Raw genomic sequence first — 26,617 nt, forward strand, 5'->3', positions numbered from 1 at the left:
CAGTGATAGTTGTTATGGGCTGAATTGTGTTTCCCAGAAGTTTATATATTGAAATCCTAATCCCCAGTACCTCAAAGTATAATCATAGCTGGAAATAAGGTCTTTAAAGCAATAATTAACTTAAAATGAGGCATAAGCGTGGTCCTAAGCTAATCTGACTGGTGTTCTGGGAGTGGTTCTGACAAAGTGAAGCAGTTAAGGTAGGGGGTCCTTGGAGAAAGAGAACCAGGCGTGATTTTCTGGACGAGAGAGATGCTATTTTGGGCCTAAGTCATTTTCTCTTATAGAAGAAGAAATCTGGACACAAACATTGACCCGGGGAGTGTGCACACAGAGACAAGACCATGCGAAGAGGCAGTGAGTGCACCGCCACCTGCAAACCAAGGAGCTAGGCCTCCGAGGAAGTCAGCACTGCTGGCACCTTGGTCTTCAACAGCCCGCCTCCAGAACTTTGAGAAAATAAATGTCTGTGGCTGAAGCCACCCAGTCTGTGGAATTTTGTTACGGCAGTCTCAGGAAACTAACACAGTTTATTATTCCTTCTTCATTTCTACTGAGTTTATATGCTCATTTCAGGCCTGCATCTTCAGCCAGAAAATTGTAGGAGCACATTAACTGTATCAAGATTTGAATTGTGATTTTCAAACTTTAAAGCTCAGTGCATAAAAAAGACAAACAACAACAATAACAACAACAACAAAAAAAACCTTCAGCATGTAAAGCATATATCAGAATTAGTAGTATAAAATGTCAAATGGAGGAAAATTGAGCACAGAACGAAAATAAAAGTGGATAGAAAGTGTAAAAGGCAAGATCAGAAAAATGAAAGACACAGAAGACCCAACAGTGAGTAACAGGAGTTCCGAAGGGAGGAAGCAAAAAGATGGAGTAGTACTTCATATAAAAAAAATTTTTGTATAGAAAAAAACAGTTCCTGAACTAGAGAAAGATCTGCAGAATAAAAGGTCCCACTCAGCCATGATTGATGAAGGAAGACATTGTTGTAGAAAATAAGACTATAGCCTTAAAATTTTAAATAAGACTTTGTTATTTACTAAGAATGACATTGCAGAAAAGGAGAGGAGTTCCCATCAGCTACAGCAAAGCAATCATAACTGATTTCTTAATACATAAAATTATCATGGTTTACTTTAAACAGTAGCACAATGAAAGCCCAATTCCAGGAAGTACATTATAGGCAAAAGGGAAGAAAGGACTTCACTGACCCTGAGAAAAGAAATATTGGCAGTCACAAGTTAGCAAACAAAATATCTCCCTGAAAAATGTGCCAATATCATACAATTAGGAAGGATCATAGAGTCTACTCATTAATATCTTAAGGATCTATCATTTTGTTGAAATTTCAACTTTCTTTACGTTCTGACTTCTAATAGTATCTTGTTATGGACATATTAGAAATAATCTAGTTAAACTTCTAAGTTCCAAGGATAAAAAAAATCTGCCTTCTTTGGAAAAAGAATAAATCTTTAAGGCAAAACAATCAGATCACCTTTTATTTACACCATTAGAAGCAAGAGGGAAGTTAAGTATCATTTATATGGAGAAAAAAGACTGTGATCAAATAAATAATTAAGATATCATTTAATTGTCAATTTCAAAGAAAGTTGTTTGGAAATACATGAAGACTGATAGAATATATCAGTAGTACAAATAAATAGTAAAGGAAAGGACTGTAATGAAGCAACAAACAAAAAAATATAGATCTCAGGACAGGAAGATGGACTAAATGAAAGAGTGATGAACTCTGACATGTCTGTTACCTGAAGAGAACTCTAAACAGAAATGCAGGCTGGGTATGTATAATATGAGTCCTAATGGTCAGTTCCTGAAATAGACATGGCATGCTGCAAGACTACGCTGATAATAGACTCTGAAAAGCGGAAGTGTTAGTTGCTCAGTCGCGTCCAACTCTGCAACCCCATGCACTGTAGCCGCCAGGCTCCTCTGTCTGAGGAATTCTCCAGGCAGGAATACTGGAATAGGTAGCCATTTCCTTCTCCAGAGGATCTTCCTGACCCAAGGACTGAACCCGGGTCTCCTGCATTGCAGGCAGATTCTTTACTGTCTGAGCCAGGGAAGATAAGAGTCTAACTAAACGTAATTAAAATAGGGCAATAAACCCTAGGAGTTTGGAGGTGAGGAGAGGAGAAATAAAAGTGTTTTAAATGGCTCACCCAGTGAAGGAACTGAGCACCTAAAAAGAAAATTAATTGTTTTTTTTAAATTTTCATAAAGCCCTTACTTTCATATGGATGGATTTCATTTTCGGTAAATGAAAATGATAATCACCAGTTGAATGGAAAAGTATAATAAAATTTCCAAGTTAATAAGAGGAAAAAAAAAAAGAGGAAAAAGATAAGTAATGGTAATGATCAGACAGGAAAACTAATAAAGGAAATATTTAGATGGAAAGAAGGAAAAAGTTTAAAAATGCAAACAAGGTAAGGTAAAAGCAATAAATGACACAAATGATTAAATTCCCCAATGTATAAAACAGAATCTCAGATTGAGTTGATAAAAACAAATCTACCCACGTATTCCTAAACACATACACACACACATTTAAGCAAAGCAATGAAGAAATGTTTGAAATAAGAAATAGGATAAGAGAAAAGCAACTGCATACAAATGGAGGAAAGGCAATATTAATAGCAAATAAAAAAAGTATTAAGATAAAGATTATGCAATGATAAAAGGCTCGGTTAACAAAGAATATAACAATTATAAGCCAGTTTTTAAGATACTATCTCTCAGCTTCATATTTACCCTTGAATATTTTGTTTTGTGATGTTAGAACTAGAACTCTGGAAATTGCATTTCTGATTTGTCAGCTTGCTCCCTGTTAAACTCTGGCAATAAGGGGAAATAAAGGGTGATCACAAGACAGAGGAGGAGAAAAGAAACTCTTCTTTCTCATACCATTTGCTTCTTGTTCCTATTAGCATCACCCTAATAAAGCTTCAGGGCTTCTCTGGAAGCTCAGCTGGTAAAGAATCTACCTGCAATGCAGTATTCATAGGCTTTCTTGGTGGCTCAGACAGTAAAGAATCCACCTGCAATATGGGAAACCTGATTTGATGCCTGGGTTGGGAAGAACCCCTGGAGGAGGGCATGGCAACTGACTCCAGTACTCTTGCCTGGAGAATCCCCATGGACAGCGGAGCCTGGCAGGCTACAGTCCATGGGGTAGTGAAGAGTCGGCCATGATGGAGCGAGTAAGCACAAGCACAGTAAAGCTTCACTTGGTAGTAACGTTTCCTCGTCACAGCAGCAGTTGACTGTAGTTTTGCAGTCTTTCAAATACCATGCTGAATATGCCCACTCAGGGGAACCAACACCACTGTAGCTCTGCTTCTCTTAGGGCTGGATCCCAACTCCATGAGTCCCTTCCTTTGAACTCAGAAATGCCAGCACCAGCCAAGTAGTAAACACTTCTTTAGTTTTCCAGATCTAGATATGGTAGTTATTTCCTCCAGTTTCTAGCCCTGTAATAGTCAAGGCTTTTTCTTATGCCTTTTGGTACTTTAATATCTAATGAACTTTTATATTAAGGAATCTCATTTAAATAACTGTAGGATTCTGAGAAAATGGTAGTGGAGACATAACATGTTTGAGATCTTTTGAATTCCCACATTAAAAGACACTGCAGCTAGATTAACAAAGCTGAAAACAATATTTGCAAAAAAGACGACAGACTCTCCTCACAAACCTGAGAATACAAGCAGGTGAGAATAGCCATCAATGACCACAAGACCTGTGTCTGATCAGTGTCTGTGTAGGGGAAAGCAGTGTGAAGCCATGGGGCATCTGATGGACTTGAGGAGAAAAACTCCACATAAACTAAAACTTGTTCACTGGGAATCATGGCAGTTCAATTTGAGAACAGCAGCTAAAGCTGAGAGAGGTCTAGCACGTTCCAGTAATCAGAACTAAGTCTTAGAGCCGGCCCATTTTCATAAATTCTCATAACTGACACTAGGGTGCCCTTCAAGTACATGTCTCATACTGAAGAGAAACTGCTGAACTGGGAAAAAAAAAAAAATTGTTCAGCATAGGAACAACTAGGACAAGGGAAAAAAAAGATCCAGATAAAATAGACAAGGAAATAGAGCTGCTAACTACACCAAGAAAGCAATTATAGTTTTACTACTATAAAAAAACATAGAAAACGGAGTTTGTGAGAAGTTAGAAAAGCTATCTGGACCAAATCCAAGAAGTCATGCAAATTAAATCCATGTAAAAATGGGCATTGGAAAGCTATTGATGTCAAATAACATACAAATAACTATTAAGAGGACAGTAAAAAGCAGAATAACCCTGCAGTCAAAGAAAACACTAGAAAGACATGCTCACCTTGTATGCAAATTGAAATGTAACATTTCAAAATGAGTTGAGACAATGTTGCATAGTGAAAAGACCCAAGATATGAAAAAACAGTAAAAATTAGAAAAACTCAGAAACTAGCGAATAGAACTCATAAAAGAAAAAATATTTCAGAGCTGAAGAATAAATTAGAAGAAAAAACACATAACACACACACATACACAAAACCAAATACAACAAATAATGCCTTATAGGAAATAGATCCAAGGGAGGAAATCTTTAAAAACAAATGAAGAAATAAAAATGATTTGAAGGATAATGACAAATATTAAAGTTATAAAAAGAAGATATACAGTTATAGGAATACCTAAAAAAAAGAAAGAAAAAATAAGATCTAGGGAATAGAACAAAGATTAAAAGCTTGCTGAAAAATATTACTGTGAAATATACATTAAAGGAACACCCTGTTACCTGAGAATATCAACCCAAAGCAACTAGACCAAGAAGTATTCTAGTAAAGGTATTGGACTTAAACAAACAAAAAGAAAGAAATCATGGGGAGTCTAACCAAAAGAACACGTATTTCATAAGGGCATCAAAATTGCCATCAGATTTTTTAACAGAAATGTTTTATGCAGGAAGACATGGAACAACATATATAAGATGTGAGATAAAATAAGTAGGATAAAACAAATGAGCAATTATGATATATTCTAAATCTATCATTACTTGTGACCATGAGAATGAAGATTGTCAGTGTGGAAAGATGTAAAACAAAAAAGGTTACATAAAAACCCTGTAGTCCTGAGTCTGAAAAATCCCAGGAGAAAAGAAATCACCAGTGCAAATAGCAACCCTAGCTTCCAGACTATTCTTTAGAAATACTATTTTCTTTTAAAGGAAACCATAAAACTTTCAGGATATGACTGATTCCAGGTCTACAGTAGAAAATATACTAGAATATCTTGAAGTATTTATAACAGAGAAACAATTAAAAAAAAAACTACAAGGGTCATGTCACAAGGATTCAGAAATCAAATTGAGGCTCTAATTGGCCACAGTTTGTAGAAAACTTACAATGAATTGAAGCCAATCAAGTATGTTTAAACTTACAAGTTCATAATAATATTAAATAACATTTTTTGAAGATTTCATTGTCACTGTGGTAAACCTCCAAAAATATACAGTTTTTAACTGTACATGGAAAAAGGGTCTTTGTAGATGTAACTAAGAATAGTGGGATGAGGAGGTTATCCTCAGTTATCCAGGTGGGTCTAAACTTATCATAAGTATTCTCTTGTGGAAGGCAGAGAAAGATTTGACTACAGATAGAAATAAGAAAGCCATGATGGAAACATTGTCAAAGAGAGAAGATGGAGGTAGGACCTGGATGTGGGGTTTTCACCTAGAGCCTTTGAAGTGAATGTGAAACCCTGCTGAAACCTTGATTTTAGTCTCCTAAGACTCATTTCAGCATTCTGGCCTTCAGCATCGTAAGGGAATAAATATATGTTGTTTTAAAGCGTCAGGTTTGTGGTAAATTGTTACAGCAGCCATAGGAAACTATTATAGTCCCAAATCACTTAAAAGCAGATGAAAGGCAAGCAGCATTCATGTCACCCTGTCTAAATGAACCATACCACTTGATAAATAGGAATGAGATTGTGTCTTCTTGTAAACTTATTTCAGTTAATAAAAACATTAGGCTATCACTATTTTGCAAACTTGAATGAATTAGTGAATTCAGATGTTGAACGTAAGTGGCTGCCAATATCAAAATTGAATGAAAACAGCTATAAGGGCCTTCAGATTAAAATTACAGTCTTACCAAAGGGATAAAAAGATAGTTTATCAACTTCTGGATCCTGAAGAGAATTTGCAAGAAATAGAAAAAGTAGAACATTTGAATTATACCATGAATACATAATCAGCAAAATTCAGTCAGTAAGAAACTGGACAGGACAAACAGCTTGGTTTTCCAGCAGGTAAGCAGTAAAGAAAAGAAAGCAATGAATGAAATACCTGTATATAAAAAGAGACTTATAAGACAATTCAAGTTAGCAAAAATGGGTGAATATTTACGGGTGCCCACTTTGGTGACTGAAAAACCATAATAACTCCAAGGATACAAATATTATGCAAGTTGGGATACTAGATATGGGTGGGAGGGGGCTGTGAGAGGGAAAGAGCACACAGAGAGACTTTGACAATGGCTAGCCGAGTTCTGCTTCTTGGCCAGGGTGGTGGTTACAAAAGTATTGTCGTAGACTGTTTGGTCTGCTGTAGCATGATACCACAACTGGGTAGTTTATAAACAATAGGACCTTATTTTTCACTGTATTGGAGGCTCAAGTCCATGATCACAGTGCTGACATGGCTGGGTGAGGGCCTTCTTCCAGGTCACAAACTTTCCCTTGTATTCCTAGTAGGCAGAAAGGGCTAGGGAGCTCTCTGTTGCCTCCTTTATAAGGCACTAATCAAATCCCATTTGTGAGGGTTCCACCGTCCTGACTGAAGTACCTCTCGAAGGCACTGCTTACTAATACCGTCACCTTTAGGGGTTAGAATTTCAACATATAAATTTTGGTGGGTACACAAAACTTGAAACCATAGCAGTTGTTTAACCTTAAGTGTTAGTCACTCAGTCGTGCCCGACTCTTTGCGACCCATGGACTGCAGCCCACCAGCCTCCTCTCTCCATGAGATTTTCCAGGCAAGGATACTGGAGTGGGTTGCCGTTTCCTTCTCCAAGGGATCTTCCCCACCCAGGGGTCGAACCTGTGTCTCCTCCACTGCGGGCAGATTCTTTACCGACTGAGCTACAAGGGGAAGCCCTGTTTAACCTTACAGTATTATAATTCATAAGCTTCATTTTTTTTCTGTAGCTTTATTTTATTTTACAACAAAAAGACAAAAAAGAAATAAAGCAAGTTTTATTTCAGACTGGCACACCATAAACAATTTAAAAATTGGAGAATATATAGGAACAATTATCTTCAGACTTTGGCAGCACGAAGCTGTGATCCTCAAGAGCAGGGAAAGCACTTAAGTGAGTCTTGCAATCATTGCACCTTTCTAACTGGAGGCATTTTTCAGGATGAAAAGCAAGAAGGGAGAGCATGGATAGGCCTGGGATATATTTGAGATCAGACCAGCCAAATGTAGAAACATTAGTAAACAGTCAATTCAGCAGAGACCCCCAAAAGGATGCTACCTTAGTAACAGGCTAAATTATGTCCATTTTAAGGCTACTCTGTGCTGTGCTGTGCTCAGTCACATCTGACTCTTTGCAACCTAGAGACTGTAGCCCGCCAGACTCCTCTGTCCATGGAATTCTCCAGGTGAGAATATTAGAGTGGGTTGCCATGCCCTCCTCCAGGGAATCTTCCCGACCCAGGAATTGAACCCGTATCTCTGGCATCTCCTGCATTATAAGCAGGTTCTTTACCACCGAGCTACCTGGGAAGCTCTAAGGCTAGACTAGTATCTCATAAACAAAACTACTGAAACTCAAATGGATGAATAATTGTGCCACACAAAAAGGCCAGCATTCTTTAGAGGAAAACTAAAACCCCCAATAACATGAAAATAACATAAAAAATTACTAGGAATGCAATTAATTAATAGAAATAAACCCATGAAATAGATAATAATATTAGCAGACACATTCTTTAAAATAACAATTATAAATACTTTAAGGAATTTTAATGAGAGGAAAAAAAGATACAAAAGAAGAACTAAAAGGAACATCTAAACCTGAAAAATATGTCCAAAATGAAAAAAATAAAAGAACTTAATGGCAGATTGTACATTTTAAAATAAAGGATTAGTTAACTTAAAGATATAGCAATTAACAACTGTTCAAGCCAAAATATAGAAGGCAAAAGGTCTGAGTATAAATGAAAGCATTCACTCTGTGAACTATGAGACAATATCAAGTGATCCAACTTAAGTATAAATGGTGTTTCAAAGGAGGGGAGCAGAAATATTTTTGATAAAGTAATGGTCAAATATTTTTCAAACTTCAAGGAAATTATAAACTCACAACCCCATGAAGCTCAGTAAGTCCCAAGTAGAGCAAGCTCAAGAAAACCATACCAAGGGACATAAAATCAAACTGTTGAAAATCAGTGATAAAGAGAAAAATTTAAATTAATCAAAGTGGGGGGGAAAGGCATGTTACATGCCTTGGAATTAATGAGATGAGTTAGAATTGATTTCTCTTTAAAAACACTGTCAGCTTGAGGGTGATGGAAACACATCTTTAAAGGACTGAAAGGAAAAAAAAAAAAGGAAACTATTAATCAAATTCCATATCTAGTTAAAATATCCTTCAAATATAAAGGCAAAATAAAGACATTTTTCAGACAAAACTAAGAAAATATGTCATTAACAGTGCAGCACTACAATGATAAAGGAAATTATTTTTGGCTATGTAGCAATAATGCTGCTGTTCTGCTGTTCAGTTGCTAAGTTGTGTCTGACTCCCTACAACCCTATGGTCTGTAGCCCATCAGGCTCCTCTGTTCATTGGATTTTCCAGGCAAGAGTACTATAGTGGGTTGCCATTTCCTTCCCCGGGGATCTTCCTGACCAGGAATTGAACCCAAGTCTCCTGTGTATTCTGCATCAGTAATTGGATTCTTTACCACTGAGCCACCCAGGAAGCTCCCCCCACCAAAAATAATACCAGGTGGAAATCTGGAGCTACACAAATTTTCTAACAATCCATCAAAATGTAGAGATTTTCAGACTGGATAAAAAAGCAAAGCCAAACTTTATAGTTTCCTCAATTACCATTTAAATATAAAGATAATGATAGATCTTTAGTCATAAAAAAGATAAAATGGCTGTATTAATAGAGGACAAAATAAACTTCAGGTCAAACAATATTACTGAAGTAAATGATGCCATCTCAAAATAATTAAAAAATCATTTAATTAAGAGAACATAATTTTAAATATGTATGTGCCTAATAACAGAGCTTCAAAAAGTAGAAAGCAAAAACTAAGAGAACTGAAAGGAAAAATAAATTAGTCCATAAATGTCGCTGAAGATTTCAACACAATTTACTAATTGATCAAATAACTTGACAGAAAATTTCTCTAAGATTATAGAAGAAGTGAATAACAATATCACCCTGACTGTCCTAACTAAAATTATAGAAAACTATGCCCAACAAAGATACATCTTATTTTTGAATGCAAAAGAAATGTTCCTCAAGATAGGTCATATGTTGAGTCACAAGAGAAGTTCCAATAAATGTAAAATAATCAGTCATATGACATGTAATTTATGACCACAATTTAATTTAGAAAGCAGACAAAATGTATCTGGAAATAAATACCTAAATATTTGAGAATTAAGTCACATCATTCTACATAAACCATAATCTGATGAATAAATAACATGGTAAATTAGAAAAAAATGTTGAGCTGAATGAAATGAAATTATCTTTGAACTATTAAAAAAAATAACACATCAAAATTTGTAGGGTGCACCTAAAATAACTTACACTGAAATTTGTACCTTTAAGTGCTAATGTTAGAAAAGAGGAAACATTTAAAAACCAATGATCTAAGCTTCTATTTTAAAAGGTTAAAGAAATTAAACCCAACATAAGTAGGAGCAATAAAATAAGGACTAGAATATTAAATAGAAAATAAACAATAGAGAAAATCCATTGAACAAAGAACTAGTTCTTTGAAAAGGTCAATAAAACTGATAAACTTCTTTCCAGACTGATCAGAAAAAATGAAGGAAAACAAAAATTGCCAAAGACAGGAATGAAAGAGGACAAAACTCTATGGAGCTTACATACATTAAAAGAGTAATAAAGACATGCTTTGTTGAAAGCTATGACTATTTATATAAAATATCAATAGGAAACTCCTGAAAGGCCAAATTAACAAGATGAGCACAGGGGGAAAAAATGTCAGTCTCCCATTTAAAAAACATGAAATTGATTATTTTAAACTTTACACAAAGAAAATACCAGTCCCATGCTGTTGGACTGGTAGATCCAAACGAATATTAAAAGGAGAACATTACTAATTGTATACAGACTTCAGAAAATAGTGGGAATAGACACTTCCAATTCATTTCATGATGCCAACACTATCCTAATATCCAAAAACCAGATAGAAACATTATAAGTAAGTAGAACTACAGACCAATATCCCTTAGAACACAGATGTAAAAATTTTTATCAAATCCACCAATATGGAAAACTAATACATCATTACTAAGTGGAATTTATTCTAGAAATACAAAATTGATTTAATTTTCAAAAACTGTAGATATTTAATTTTAAATGGGTCATTGATCTAACATAACAGTTAAAACATCACAGAACTTCTGGAAAAAAACCTAAGAGAAAATCTCCATAGAGTTGGAGTAGAAAAAAGTTTTTGAACTAAAACAACAGAAGTTCTCACCATGGTATCAAATTTTTAAAAAATGATAAATTTGGGGGATTCCCTAATAGTCCAGTTGTTAGGATTGGGTGCTTTCACTGCTATGGCCCTGGGTTCAGTCCCTAGTCAGGGAACTAAGCTTTTTCATGTCATGTGGCCAAAAAGAAAAAAAAAAAAGATTATTTTATCAAAATTAACTTTTTTTCTTTTTAAAATGCTTTTATTATAAATTTTATAGTTTAATAAATTATTTAACAAAATATAAAAAAAATGTATTTATGAGGTAAGCAGTTAAAGTATGGAGATGGCAATGGCACCCCACTCCAGTACTCTTGCCTGGAAAATCCCATGGATGGAGGAGCCCGGGTAGGCTCTAGTCCATGGGGTCGCTAAGAGTCGGACATGACTGAGCGACTTCCCTTTCATTCACTTTCATGCATTGGAGAAGGAAATGGCAACCCACTCCAGTGTTCTTGCCTGGAGCATCCCAGGGATGGGGGAGCCCAGTGGGCTTCTGTCTATGGGGTGGCAAAATAGCTGGACACGACTGAAGTGACTTAGCAGCAGCAGCAGCAGCAATTAAAGTAAATGGGGAACTAGATACAAAGGTTATTGAGAAAGTGGGCATGTGGGTTCTGAAGATAAATTTTTTGAAGATAAATTGCAGGCATGAATGAGGAGAACATCCTGATTCCATTAAGAGCTTAAAGTAATGCTCATTGGCAGGAAATTACTGCAGCTTTTAAAACTCTACTTGGCAGGGTAAGACCACACTTCATCCCAAGATAGAATATGAGAGCAAGCTATATGTTTTAAAGTACTTTGAAATCTACTCATTTTTTTTACATTTATTTTCTGTTTCTGACTTTCCTACTCATTTTCTCTTTTCCAGTTTCTTCTTAATTACCAGCTGTTGGCTCACCCAGTTTAGCCTTACTTAGTTGTTTTTCTTGTTTGATGTCTTTTTCTTGCTTGAAGCAGCTGTAGAGGTACTCAAAAATCTTATGGTGATAACTGCCTCTCTTCTTTTCTTCTGAGCTTCCTGCTCAGAATTGTTTTATTATCCATTTTCTAGGTGTAAACCTGTATTGCAATGTTTTTTATTATGAAAAAACACAGTCTTGGTTTCTTTTGGAATGGTTTTAATAAATGAGTTATTATTGTTTTTAGGTTTTGTAAATGTATCTTTTTTCCAGTTTATTGATATATAATTGACATACAGCACTGTATAAGGTCAAAGTGTACAGTGTAATGTTTGACTTAATATTTGTGAAATGATTATAATAATGAATTTAGTTAACATTCATCAACTTGCATAGATACAAAAAAGGAAAAAAAAAATGTGTGTGTTTGTGTGATGAAAATTCTTAGGGTTTACTCTCTCAACAACCTTCAAATGTGCCATATAGCAATGTTAACTACAGTCATCATATTGCATATTACATCCCTTGTTGTTCAGTTGCCCAGTCATGTCCAACTCTTTTGCCACCCCATGCCAGCCCTCTCTGTCCCTCAGCATCTCCCAAAGTTTTTACAGATTCACGTCCATTGCATCAGTGATGCCATCCAGCCATCTCATCCTCTGATGCCCTCTTCTCCTTCTGCCCTCAATCTTTCCCAGCATCAGGGACTTTCCACATCAGATGACCAAAATACTGGGACTTCAGCTTCAGCATCAATCCTTCCAATGAGTATTCAGGGTTGATTTCCCTTAAGATTGACTGGTTTGATCTCCTTGCTGTGCAAGGGACTTTCAGGAGTCTTCTCCAGCACGACAGTTTGAAGTCATTGATTCTTTGGCATTCTACCTTCTTTACAGTCCAGCTCTCACAATCATATGTGACCACTAGGAAGACCATAGCCTTGACTATATGAACCTTTGTTGGCAGAGTAATGTCTCTTTCTCAACACGCTGTCTACATTTGTCATAGCTTTCCTACCAAAAAGTAATCATCTTTTGATTTCATGGCTGCAGTCACCATCCACAGTGATCTTAGAGCCCAAGAGAGGAAATCTGTCACTATTTCCACCTTTTCCCCCTCTATTTGCCATGAAGTAATGGGGCTGGATGCTGTGATCTTTGTTTTTTTTAATTGAGTTTTAAGCCAGCTCTTTCACTCTCCTCTTTCACCCTCATCAAGAGGCTCTTTAGTTCCTCTTTGCTTTCTGCCATTAGAATAGTATCATCCACATATCCGAGGTTGTTGATGTTTCTCCTGCCTATCTTGATTCCAGCTTGTAACTCATCCAGCCTGGCATTTCTCATGATGTGCTCCGCATGTAGGTTAAACAAATAGGTTAAACAAGCAGACAGCCCTGTTGTACTCCTCTCTCAATCTTGAGCCAATCAGTTGTTCCAGGGAGGGTTCTAACTGTTGCTTCTTGACCCACATACAAGTTTCTCAGGAGACAGGTGAGATGGTCTGGTATGCCCACTTCTTTAAGAGCTTTCCACAGTTTATTATGATCCACACAGTCAAAGGCTTTAGTGAAGTCAATGAAATAGAGGTCGATGTTTTTCTGAAATTTCCTTGCTTTCTCTATTATCCAGTGAATGTTGGCAGTTTGATCTCTGGTTCCTCTTCCTTTTCTAAATCCAGCTTGCTTGGACATCTGGAAGTTCTTGGTTCATATAATGCTGAACCGAAACATGCAAGATTTTAAGCATGACCTTACTAGCATGGGAGATGAGTGCAACTGTCCTAAGTATTACATCCCTAGTACTTACCTATCTTATAACTGAAAGTTTGTACCTTGACCACTAACATCCAATTACCCCCCACCACATACTCCTTTGGTTACCACAGATTTGATCTTTTACTATGAATTTGGTTTTTGTTTTTGGTTCTACATATAAATGAGATCATACAGTATTGATCTTTCTTTGTCTGACTTATTTTACTTAGCATACATGCTCTCAAGGTCCATTCATGTTGCTGCAAATGGCAGGATTTCCTTTTTTTATGGGTGAATAAATATTCCATCATGCACATACATACATATGATATATATATATTTATATATATAAATATATTTATAAATATATATTTATATATATACATATATTTATATATATATATTTATGTGTATATATATATAACTTCATAACTTCTTTATCCATTCATCTGTCAGCAGACACTCTGGTTGTTATCATGTCTGACTCTCTGCGACCCTATGGACTGTAGCTCTCCAGGATCCTCTGTCCATGGAATTCTCCAGGCAAGACTATTGGAGTAGGTAGCCATTCCCCTCTCTAGGGGATCTTCTTGACCCAGGGATCAAACCTGTGTCTTTCGCGTTGCAGGCAGATTTCTTAACATCTGAGCCACCAGGGAAACCCCTATTATGTCTTAGCTATTGTAAATAATGATCTCTGAACATCAGGGTGCATTTATCTTTTAGAATTAACATTTTCATTTCCTTTGGATGTATTTCCAGAAGTGGAATCACTAGATCATATGATAGTGCTATACTATTTTTAATTTTTGAAGGAACCTCTATACTGTTTTCCATAGTGGCTATACCGGTTTACAATCCCTCCAATAGTGCACATGGGTTTCTTTTTCTCTGCATCCTCACCAGCATTTGTTATCTTTTTTGATGATAGTCATTTTAACAGGCCTGAGGTATTATCTCATTTTTGATTTTGATTTGCATTTCCCTAATAATTAGTGATGTTGAGCATCTTTACATGTATCTGTTGACCATTTGTAAATCTTCTTTGGAAAAATGTGTGTTCTGATCTGTTGACCATTTTTTATTGTATTATTTGATTTTTTTTTATTGAGTTGTATGAGTTCTTTAAATATTTTGGATATTAGCCCCTTATCAAATATCCAGTTTGCAAATATTTTCCCCATTCTATAGGCTGTCCTTGCACTTTATTGATCATTCCTTTTACCACACAGAAGCTTTTTAGTGATGTACCCTGTCATTTATCTTTGATTTTGTTGCTTGTGCTTTAGATACTTCTCAGGTACTGCAGTGGCAAAGAATCTACCTGCTAATGCAGAAGATGCAGGAGACACAGTTTCAATCCCTGGGGTGGGAAGATCCCCTAGAGTAGGAAACGGCAACCCACTCTAATATTATTGCCTGGAAAATTCCATGGACAGAGGAGCCTTGTGGGCTGCAGTCCATGGGATCGCCAAGGGTCGGACACGACTGAGCACACCTGAGCAGGCTTTAAATGTCACATCCAAAAAATTATTGCCAAGGATCTATGTCAAGAATTTTTTAATGTTTTTTTTTCTAGAAGTTATATGGATTCTGGTCTTATATTGAAGTCTTTGGTCCATTTTGAGTTAATTTTTGTGAGCTGTAAGAGAGGGGTCTAATTTAATTCTTTTTACTTGTGAATATCCAATTTTCCCAGCACCTTTTATTGAAGAGACTGTCTTCTCCATTGAGTATTCTTCAAATATTTGTTGACCATATATGCACAGATTTATTTCTGGTCTCTCAATTCTGTTCCTCTGGCCAGTGTGTCATTTTTATGCCAGTATCATACTATTTTACTTACTTTAGCTTTGTAACATAACATAGCTTGAAATCAGGAAGTGATACCTCCCACTTTAGTATTCTTTCTCAGAATAACTTCTGCTGTTTAATACATACCATTAGGAAAATGAAAAGGCAAGCCATACATTGGGAGAAAATATTATTAAATTTCATATGTGTATATATATGTGTGTGTGCATATAATTATACATGTATAATACACATAATATATTTATACTATAAATATATTTTATATAAAACTATATGTATATACATAATATGTAAAATATGAGTAGTCATTAAACACATGAAAGAATGTTCAGTATCAAAAGTTGTCAGAAAAATACAAACTGAAATGCAAATAAGTTACTACTACACATGTTTTCATATGGCTAAGATTAAAATAACTAGAAATAACAAAACTTGGTACGGATGTGAAGGAACAGAAACTCATATGTTGCTAGAGATGGTGACACAGTACAAACTTTGGAAAAGTATTTAGCAATTTAAACATCTTGTTGTAGAACACATTTTTGCAAATAAGACAATGTCAATAAACAGCCTAAAAATTTATCTTATTCCAAAAATAAAGAAACATTATATAGAAATTCATCCCAGTTACATCAGTGCTAGAAGATGATGCAATATTATTTACCTTTTTCTCAGGAAAAGAAAGAACATCAGAAGAATTTAATACAAAATCAAATTATTATATACATTTAAAGCCAACAGATAGTTTTCAAGCCTATAAAAATCAGAGGATAAATTATATTAACATTAGAAAGAAAGCCACTGAAATCATTAGGAAGAAAATAAGCTTAAAACTAAACCAAAGACAAAACAAAACCTTAGAATAAACAATAAAAAGTTAAAATAAGAAAACAAAACAATTTGACAAAACAAAGAACAAACATATCTATCAGATCAATAAATTTAGATAGAATAAACTCATTTATTGAAAGAGGGATCTCTTACATCAAATCATAGAGCTAAATCCACATATAAACTGTAGATTCCAGAAATTCGTCTAAATAGCTGGGCACAGACATACCTCTAGATGCCAGCACAACAAAAATAGGTGATATTTGTGCATGTTTGTATGTGTTAGCTTTATTTTTTGTAGAAATTGTTAGGTGCTAATCAATCCCACTTCTCTTTCCACGTAGGAAGACTAAATTTCCTGGCCCAAACTGCAATATGAATATGGTCCTGTGACTGGATTCTAGACAATGTAGTGTGACAGATGAGATCCATTCTCTTCCAGGGTTGACAGTAAAATGTTTCGTGTGGTCTTCTCACCTTTTCTCTTGGCTAGCTAAAAGCAAAAAATCCAGCATAAAATTCTGAGAGGTTCGTGGAAGATGGCCTGAATTAATTTACTATTTTCTAAATATAAGTATTTATAGAAGATAGTTTATACTTATTCCTCCAGAAAACATGGCCTTTCACACCAGAAGATAGCATCTTTGGAGGTGATTTCCTAGTTCTGGGGACTTGATCTGCTCAAATCCCAACTATCAGACATCCTTAAGCTTCAGGGAAAAGTAACATCGAAATATTGCTCAGTAGTGTAATTTAAAAAACATTTTTTTTAATGGAAGTATAGTTGATTTACAATGTTTCAGATATATGATGAAGTGTGTCAGTTATACATATATATATATATATATATATATATATATATGTGTGTGTGTGTGTGTGTGTGTATATATATAATTGGAGAAGGAAATGGCAACCCACTCCAGTATTCTTGCCTGGAGAATCACATGGACAGAGGAGCCTGGTGGGTTACAGTCCATGGAGTTGCAAAGAGTCAGACATGACTGAACGACTAACACACACACACACATACATATATAATATATATACTTTTTTCAGATTGTTTTCCATTATATGTTACTACCAAATACTGAATATAGACCCCTGTGACACAGTAGACAATTGTTTATCTATTTTATATGTAGTAGTGTGCATCTCTTAATCCCGAATTCCCAATGCATCCCTTCCCCCTGCCCTTTCCCCATATGTATAAAAAGCATTTTACTCACCTATTTTCTACCATGTAAAGGTTCTGAATCATCAAAGCCTTCTCCAACTATTAATATTTTCAAGGCAGCCCAACACTTTCATGAGAATGATCTAATCCCCAGCATGTCCCTTTGTCTAATTTCTTTTTTTATGTTGTGTACTTATTCTTGACATTTGGTTATCATTTTTGGTTCTTCCTGCAGCTTATTTCTGCCTAATTATGATCTTTTTCACTAGAAATTAGTTGCTAACTTCCGGTTACCACTTTTGTTACTGAATATATCTTTCTTGCTAACTTCTGGTTACCACTTTTGTTACTGAATATATCTTTCTTATTACTATCTCCTGGAACCACTTTTCAAATCTTTTGACCAGACACCATGATTTTCTTTCTCACAAAATGGAATTTCCTGCTTTTTCCTCTTAAAGTTCTAAAGAATTTCTAACTATGACATTTATAGATTTTTTGGTAGACTTTCTAGTGGTTGTAACTAGAATAAAGTGTTGAATTATATCAATGTATTAAATATGTTTTGAGCAATAAAATAACACCACATTTTAGATTTCAAAGTCCTATTGAACTGTTCTAAATTCTCAGCCTTAACCAAATCACTGTTGACAAAATGATGGATGTTATACTCCTTTAAAAGTTTCCTTATGGTATTATTTAAAGTTTCCCTGTCCTCCCCCCCACCCCAGTCTCTCTGAAGTGTCTATATTCTTTGGCCCAAATCAGATATTGCTCTAGGAGTTTGGGCAGCATAAATGACCTCTCCTGTCTTTTGACCCTTGGCTTGCATAAAGTTTAGAAGTACATCATTGAATGTTAAATCATCCTCTGTTGCTTATAAAGCTGGCTCACATTCTTCAATTCTACTTGCCAGTGTTGTTACATATCTAGAATCTCCTAATGTTGTCTTAAAGTGAAAAACACAAAGCATGCTTTATTGTGGAGAGCATAAACTTTTTTTTTCACCTAAGGGTTGTACTACCTGATTCAATTTACCTTCTGGTTCCTTCTTAACTGCTTCTGAAAGATAGGAGACACACCCCTTAGCCATAGTTCCTAGAAAATAGTAAATCTTTCTAAACAAATGCTGTGCCTTGTTAAATCTAGAAGATTTATTAAAAGTGGCTGTTTCACTTTTCCAAGGCAGCCATAATAAAGTACCACAAACTAGGTGGCTTAAAAAGATTACCCAATAATCCATTGGATCACAGCTCTAGAGGCTAGAAACCCAAAATCAAGGTATCTGCAGGGCTATACTCTCTCTGAAACATACCGGGGGATCCCCCGCTCGCTTCCTCCTAGCTTCTGGTAGCCTGCAGCAGTTTTTGGCATTCTTTGGCTTGTGGATGTGTGACTCCTGTTCTCTGTCTTCATGTGGTGTTCTAACTGTGTCTCCTGTGGAAGTATTCCCTCATTTGAAACTCAGACCTGCAGATTAGAAGATAAGGTTGTTGGTATAGGAAGCAAAAATTTTGCTAGTGGATCACTAGGAGTAATAATAAATGGTGCCACTTCCATATTCTTCAGGAGACTGTTTATGTCTAAATCAGCATCCAAAATACGGTATTGTTTCTTCTGTAGCCAGTATTCATAGGTCCAGGTATCTGGGTTATAAATGGGAATGAATCCTATTGCTATTTAATACAACTATTTCTGTACTCTAAAAGCTGAACAATAATAGTTTTTGATGATGAATTAAAATTGCTACTGCTAAGTCACTTCAGCAGTGTCTGACTGTGTGTGACTTTCTTTAAAAATCTTTTAGTAATATATTTCGGAAAAACATCTACTTCTGCTTCATTGGCTACACTAAAGCTTTTGACTGTTGTGAATCAATTGTGGAAAACTCTTAAAGTGATGGGAGCACCAGACCACCTTACCTGTCTCCTGAAAAACCTGTATTCGAGTCAAGAGACAACAGTTAGAACCAAACATGAAACAAAGGACTGGTTCAAAATTGGTCAAGGCTGTATATTGTCATCCTGCTTATTTAACTTCTATGCATCATGAGAAGTGCCAGGCTGGATAAATCACAAGCTGGAATCAAGATTGGTGGGGGAAATAGCAACAACTGCAGATGTGTAGATGATACCACTCCAGTGGCAAAAAGTGAAGAGGAACTCAAGAGACGGTTCATGAGGTTGAACGAGGAGAGGGAAAACCTGGCTTGAAACTCAACATTCAAAAAACAAAGACCATGGCACCCAGTCCCATCAGTTCAGTTCGGTTCAGTTCAGTCGCTCAGTCGTGTCCGATTCTTTGAAACCCCATGAATTGCAGCACGCCAGGCCTCCCTGTCCATCACCAACTCCCAGAGTTTGCTCAAACTCATCTCCATCAAGTTGGTGATGCCATCCAGCCATCTCATCCTCTGTCATCCCCTTCTCCTCCTGCCCCCAATCACTCCCAGGGTCTTTTCCAATGAGTCAACTCTTCCCATGAGGTGGCCAAAGTGTTGGAGTTTCAACTTCAACATCAGTCCTTCCAATGAACACCCAGGATTGATCTCCTTTACAATGGACTGATTGGATCTCCTTGCAGTCCAAGGGACTCTCAAGAGTCTTCTCCAACACCACAGTTCAAAAGCATCAATTCTTCGGTGCTCAGCTTTCTTCACAGTCCAACTCTCACATCCACACATGACTACCGGAAAAACCATAGCCTTGACGAGACGGACCTTTGTTGGCAAAGTAATGTCTCTGCTTTTTAATATGCTGTCTAGGAGAAGGCAATGGCAACCCACTCCAGTACTCTTGCCTGGAAAATCCCATGGACAGAGGAGCCTGGTGGGCTGCAGTCCATGGGGTCGCGAAGAGTCGGACACGACTGAGCGACTTCACTTTCACTTTTCACTTTCATGCATTGGGGAAGGAAATGACAGCCCACTCCAGTATTCTTGCCTGGAGAACCCCAGGGATGGCAGAGCCTGGTGGGCTGCTGTCTAAGGGGTCGCACAGAGTCGGACACGACGGAAGCGACTTAGCAGCAGCAGTGGTCTTCACACTGAGAGAGCACTACTTGAGACAGCAATTGAAAAGTTTCTAAAATTTTGATTCAGTCTGAAGAAAGGAAGCTGGAACTGTCTGTTCTTGGTGCCTTGCAGAGAGACTCGCAGCAACTCTCCGTTAACAGCTTTCACGTGGCTTGGATGTACAACACATCCAAGGTGGCCACACCTGTGGTAGAGCTTGGTAAAAGACTGAAGATACATTGGTGCTTTGATGAAAAGGTCAGTTGGCTGGTCCTCTCTCGAAAATCTTATTTAGCCCCCAAAGCCAACTTTGTAACATATTTAAAACTGCTATTTTCGCTTATTTCTGGAATGTAAAAAAAAAAAAAAAAATGTATAAAATGAATTAGCATATGCTTCCTGAATAAAAAGGAGCCAAAGTTGGAAAAAAAAAAAATGCTGTCTAGTTTGGTCATAACTTTCCTTCCAAGGAGTAAGTGTCTTTTAATTTCATGGCTGCAGTCACCATCTGCAGTGATTTTGGAGCCCAAAAAATAAAGTCTGACCCTGTTTCCATTGTTTCCCCATCTATTTCCCATGAAGTGATGGGACCAGATGCCATGATCTTAGTTTTCTGAATGTTGAGCTTTAAGTCAACTTTTTCACTCTCCTTCACTTTCATTAAGAGGTTCTTTAGTTCCTCTTCACTTTCTGCCATAAGGGTGGTGTCATCTGCATATCTGAGGTTATTGATATTTCTCCCTGCAATCTTGATTCCAGCTTGTGCTTCTTCCAGCCCACCATTTCTCATGATGTACTCTGCATATAAGTTAAATAAGCAGGGTGACAATATACAGCCTTGACGTACTCCTTTTCCTATTTGGAACCAGTCTGTTGTTACATGTCTAGTTCTAACTGCTGCTTCCTGACCTGAGTACAGGTTTCTCAAGAGGCAGGTCAGGTGGTCTGGTGTTCCCATCTCCTTCAGAATTTTCCACAGTTTATTGTGATCCACACAGTCAAGGGCTTTGACATAGTCAATAAAGCAGAAATAGATGTTTTTCTGGAACTCTCTTGCTTTTTTGATGACCCAGCAGATGTTGGCAATTTGACCTCTGGTTCCTCTGCCTTTTCTAAAACCAGCTTGAACATCTGGAAGTTCACAGTTCACATATTCCTGAAACCTGGCTTGGAGAATTTTGAGCATTACTTTACTAGAGTGTGAGATGAGTGCAATTGTGTGGTACTTTGAGCATTCTTTGGGATTGCCTTTCTTTAGGATTGGAATGAAAACTGACCTTTTCCAGTCCTGTGGCCACTGCTGAATTTTCGAAATTTGCTGGCATATTGAGTGCAGCACTTTCACAGCATCGTCTTTCAGGATTTGAAATAGCTCAACTGGAATTCTATCACCTCCACTAGCTTTGTTCATAGTGATGCTTTCTAAGGCCCACTTGACTTCACATTCCAGGATGTCTGGCTCTAGGTGAGTGATCACACCATCGTGATTATCTGGGTCGTGAAGATCTTTTTTTAACAGTTCTTCTGTGTATTCTTGCCACCTCTTCTTAATATCTTCTGCTTCTGTTAGGTCCATACCATTTCTGTCCTTTATCGAGCCCATCTTTGCATGAAATATTCCCTTGGTATCTCTAATTTTCTTGAAGAGTCTCTAGTCTTTCCCATTCTGTAGTTTTCCTCTATTTCTTTGCATTGATCACTGAGGAAGGCTTTCTCATCTCTCCTTGCTGTTCTTTGGAACTCTGCATTCTAATGGGAATATCTTTCCTTTTCTCCTTTGGTTTTTGCTTCTTTCCTTTTCACAGCTATTTGTAAGGCCTCTTCAGACAACCATTTTGCCCTTTTGCATTTCTTTTCCATGGAGATGGTCTTGATCCCTGTCTCCTGTACAATGTCACGAGCCTCCATCCATCGTTCATCAAGCTCTCTGTCTATCAGATCTAGTCCCTTAAATCTATTTCTCACTTCCACTGTATAGTCATAAGGGATTTGACTTAGGTCTAGTCTAGTCTGAATGGTCTAGTGGTTTTCCCTACTTCCTTCAATTTAAGTCTGAATTTGGCAATAAATAGTTCATAATCTTTGCCACAGTCAGCTCCTGGTCTTGTTTTTGCTGACTGTATAGAGCTTCTCCATCTTTGGCTACAAAGAATATAATCAATCTGATTTCGGTGTTGACCATCTGGTGATGTCCATGTGTAGAGTCTTCTCTTTTGCTGTTGGAAGAGGGTGTTGGCTATGACCAGTGTGTTCTCTTGGAAAGACTCTGTTAGCCTTTGCCCTGCTTCATTCCGTACTCCAAGGCCAAATTTGCCTTTTACTCCAGGTGTTTCTTAACTTCCTACTTTTGCATTCCCATCCCCTATAATGAAAAGGACATCTTTTTGGTGTGTTAGTTCTAAAAGGTCTTGTAGGTCTTCATAGAACTGTTCAACTTCAGCTTCTTCAGCATTACTGGTTGGGGCATAGGCTTGGATTACCGTGATAATGAATGGTTTGCCTTGGAAACAAACAGAGATCATTCTGTCATTTTTGAGATTGCATCCAAGTACTGCATTTTGGACTCTTTTGTTGACCATGATGGCTACTCCATTTCTTCTAAGGGATTCCTGCCCACAGTAGTAGATATAATGGTCATCTGAGTTAAATTCACCCATTTCTGTCCATTTTAGTTTGCTGATTCCTAGAATGTCGACCTTTCTCTTGCCATCTCCTGTTTCACCACTTCCAATTTGCCTTGATGCATGGACCTAACATTCCAAGTTCCTATGCAATATTGCTCTTTACAGCATCTAACCTTGCTTCTATCACCAGTCACATCCACAACTGGTTATTGTTTTTGCACCAGTGCCATCACTTCATGGCAAATAGAGAAAGTGGAAGCAGTGACAGATTTTACTTTTCCGGGCCCCAAAACCACTGTAGACAGTGACTGCAGCCATGATATTAAAAGAAACTAGCTCCTTAGAAGGATAGCTATGACAAACCTAGGTAGTGTATTAAAAAGCAGAGACATCACTTTGCCAATAAAGGTCTGTAGAGTCAAAGCTGTGGTTTTTCCAGTAGCCATGTATGGATGTGAGATAAAGAAGGCACCGAAGAATTGGTGCTTTTGAATTGCAGTGCCAGAGAAGACTCTTGAGAGTCCCTTGAACTGCAAGGAGATCAATCCAGTCAATCCTAAAGGAAATCAACCCTAGATATTCATTGGTAAGGACTGCTGTTGGAGCTGAAGCTTCAATACTTTGGCCACCTGGTGCGAACAGCTGATTCATTGGAAAAGATCCTGATGACAGGAAAGATTGAATGCAAAAGGAGAAAAGTGTGGCAGAGGATAAGATGGTTAGATAGCATCACTGACTCAATGGACATGAATATGAGCAAGTCCAGGAGATAGTGGAGGACAGAGGAACCTGGCATACTGCAGTCCACAGGGTCGCAGAGTCAGACACTACTTAGCAACTCAACAACAATAATCTCTAATGTAGACACATACTTATATAATACTTGTACTGTAAATTTTGAAGGAGAGCTGAATTGCAGTTTATTGTGTGCCTTATCTGAATTCTTTGTAGTTCTTTTCTTTCCCCATCTATCAGTGGTTATTCCTTAATCTCACAATCTCAAATACCTCATTTATCCTTATTAAAGATAGAGTGGAAAAAAAGATAAACTCAGTCACCTTAACAACTCAAGGAAAAGAAATAAATTAATACCATTAGAGAAGCAAGTTTAAAAAAAGTAAAAATTTTAGACTTTTAATTTTTGAGCTTAAAATACTTTGTGACTAATTTATCATTACAAGGTATCATCACTGCCATCTTCCTTGAGGTCTTAAGTACTAGATATATATGATACTTGCTAATAGACAAGAAAGTGGAAAATAGTCCATGATTTATTTATAATTTCTTTCACATACAATTATATATTTATAAAATATTTTTACATACACTATTTCATTTAATCAAAAGGTCTTAGAAATAGATTTAGAAGTAGGCATCTTCAAATGTGAAAACAAAGCTCCCAGGCAGCTAAACAACTTGTATTCAGTCATATAACTAGTTTATTGGCAAATATGAAGCTCATAATCCTTTCTCTTCTAATATAACTCAACTTTCTAATAACTTAGCTAACTGAATATTCCCTAGGAAATATTATAATAAAGATTAGTTGCTATATTTCAATTCTCCTTTTAACCTATCAAAAAACAATGCTACTTATATGAAGTTCTTTCTAAAATATATAAAAGTATAAAATGTCTAATTTTTGTTTATAATTTACTTACTATTTAAAGATACTTCTGGATTGTTTGAATATTAAAATACGTGAAAAAACAATTTTAAGAAAAAAGGCAGTTACAGCTGAAAATTATCATCACTTCTTAGACATCAGAAATTTTTTTTAGTCATACTCTAAAATGGCCTCATGCATCATCCAATATAATTTGCACAATTACCTCTTGTGTTCATCCCAGGGAAATTTAAAAAGTTGCAGGGGCAATGTTTCCTTTTATATACATTTTCTGTAGTCAAAGATTACAAGTCATCAGGTGCCAGTGTAATTGAGAAGGTCAAGGTATAACTCCTAGAGAAAGTAGGAAAGGAAATGACCAAACCACTTTGTTTAAAAACAGTTAACTTGAGGGGGGAAAAAGTACACTTCCATGTACTAGCGATGGTCTCATTTACATCTGCAGACTTGATTGTCCTTCTAAGCTCCAAAGACACGTATATGTCATTATTACCTATCCATCGGGATGACCTTTAGGTGCCTTAAACTTAGCCTGGCCCTAACAGAACGCTTCTGTCAGTCTTTTAGCCCCATCTTAGTAGATGGCTAAAATCTCAGACATTCTTATTTCCTCTTTCCTTTACTCCTTACATCCAACCCATCTGCAAGAGCTGTTTGATTACTTTCAAAATACATACTGAATCCAACTATGTCTTGAAACCTCTACAACTACCACCCAGGTCTAAGTCACCAACATAGTTTCCTCAATGTCTGCCTGCTTCTACCAGACCATTATCCTACCATCCAGTCTCTACATGGAAGCCTCGGTGATATTGTTTAAATGTAAATTAGACTGTGTATGTTGCCCCACAGCTCAGAATATAGCCCAATATCTTTACCTTGGCCTAAGGACCTACATACCCTTGTCTAGTCTCATCTTATCTCACTCACCCCGCTACCACTTCCAACTCTTCCTAAAAATACACCAAGTTTGCTCTGGCTTCAGGGCCTTCCTACATGCAATTTCTTCACTGGATTTCATGCAATTTCAATCACTGGATATCTTTGCAGATTCAGTCCTTCATCTCATCAAATGTCCCTGGGGAAGGTTTTCATGATTGCTCTTTCTATAATGCTATCCTTTTCCACTACTTAATATTTTTTTGATTCTTTGTCTCTTTTTCTTCATAGAAATTATTTATTTTTTGTTTTCATATTGTCTGTCCTCCTGCAAGAAAAACTGTCTTTTTCATGACTCCATGCCCCGTGCCTTGTACCGTGTCCAGTGCTTAGACAGAAATAAGTATTTTTGAATGAATGCATAGATGTATCTATTTAAATATTCATCATTTTATAATCAGGGCAAATAGTTTAATAGAAAAACACATAATGCTTTCTTTAAAAGTTATCTTGCTTTGGAAAAATCTCAATTAGTTAAAATTGAATGCAGTTTGCATCTATGAAGAGAATTGACATGCTGAGTGAATCAAGCATTAATGGGCACACCTGGTGGCAGATGTAGGCGTTGCAAAAATGAAGACTAGGAAAACAATTTTTCTCCATCTATAGTAGTGATTCTCAACCTTGGCCATACATTAGAATCACTTAGGGAGGTGACAAAAGTTTAATATCCAGGTCATACCTCAGAACAAGTAATTCAGAATCTTAGAGGGTTGTATCCAGGGCTCTATTAACATATTTGAAAAAGCTCCCCAGCTGATTACAATGACAACTACGAATGAGAACCACTGATGTATAAGTTAGTGGGTGTTTGCAAAACTATTCCTCATGTTGACAATAGTATAGGAAGCACTCAAATGTTTATTAAATGAATTGATGAGTGAGTGAATGAATGAATGGGTGAATGTAAAGTGTGTTGATAGTCAACTGAATTCTTGAAAAGCATCAAAGCTAGATTTAGCAAATAAAAGTACAGGATTCCCATTTAATTATAAGATTTAAATAAACAGGAGCTTTTTTCAGTAATCCATGTCCCAAATATTGTAGGGGGCATACTTATACTAAAAAATGTATTTATTATATGCCTGAAATTGAAACTGGCATCCTGTATTTTTTTTTTTTTTCTTTTTTTTTTTTTTTTTTTTTTTTTTTTTTTTT

Source organism: Cervus canadensis, chromosome 7 (genome assembly GCF_019320065.1).
Source record: "Cervus canadensis isolate Bull #8, Minnesota chromosome 7, ASM1932006v1, whole genome shotgun sequence".
NCBI lineage: Eukaryota > Metazoa > Chordata > Mammalia > Artiodactyla > Cervidae > Cervus > Cervus canadensis.